We start from the raw sequence: 1,129 nt of genomic DNA, 5'->3' as shown, positions 1-1,129 counted from the left end.
TAACTTCTAAACTATTCCACATCACTTGCTATGAGCACCAGCCCTTTGCCTCGCAGCACTAACGTGTTTCTCAGAAGAACCTTCCAAGACTTCTCTGCAATTAGTGTCCATGTGACAAAGTCAGTCCAAAAAAATGCAATGACTATGTCATCTCAAGCTATCTTCTGACCAGAACCAAGTCTGTCTCCTCAAGCTAAAAATGGCATTTGGGGGGAGGGGGGGGAATTACACTTCACAAGTGACAGCAACAGCAAAAAAAAAAACCACTTAACTGAAATCAGTTTGGTGAGAAACCATGTAAGACTATGCCTTCCAGGTGAACACTTTGATTTATTTATCCCAAAGGTTTCACTTGTCTCCATTTTTATCTGCCTGCAGACATTCCTCATGACTTGTGAGCTGCACTCATCCTGCAGTCCCTTTAGGCTGAAGATCCTCCCAAGACAGTCTTGACCACAAGATTTAGGATTGCTAAACCACATTCCCCACTCCTGCCCAGCTCAGACTAAGCACAGACAGCAGTTCTCAGTAAACACAGCTTTCATGGCTCCATCAGCATTGAGCAGCTTCGGTAAACACAGCCCAGCTACAAACTCACACCGATTAAATTGTTCTCCAAGGCAGCTGAATCTCAGAGAGCCTGAAGGGTAGAAACTAATGAAACACGCTTGTGTTGCATTATTTCAGTGTAACCAAAGTTTGGAACCTAATTCAGATTTGGTTTTTCAGAACAAACACCATCATCAGATGCACCAGCAGTGCAGATCTCTGGAGGTGCTAAATTGCCAAACATACCACAGATGCCTAGCTAAGGCCAATACTGCCCATTTTCTGTTAACACAAAGCACCTGTTTTTCCTAAGCTCAGCCTGCCAGGAATTCTTCCCAACTCCAGGTCTCCAGAGATAAGGGAGTATCCCATCTCCACCATCTGGCTAGGATCAAATGCAGTACTTGTTCCTATCAGCTTGTATCTGGTGCGCTCTCAGTTTAAGGGCTTTATATTGAGCAGATACATTAGGTGTCCACACACACTCTGTACATCCATCCAGTATTGTAATGCCTTCAGGAGTGGTGCAGAGATATACGTACACACCAGCATGCTTAAAAAAAAGAACATAAACTGAACA

This window comes from Pygoscelis adeliae, unplaced genomic scaffold (assembly GCF_000699105.1).
Source record: "Pygoscelis adeliae isolate BGI_AS28 unplaced genomic scaffold, ASM69910v1 Scaffold13, whole genome shotgun sequence".
In the NCBI taxonomy this organism is placed as follows: domain Eukaryota; kingdom Metazoa; phylum Chordata; class Aves; order Sphenisciformes; family Spheniscidae; genus Pygoscelis; species Pygoscelis adeliae.
Note: the sequence above shows the minus strand (reverse complement) of the source record.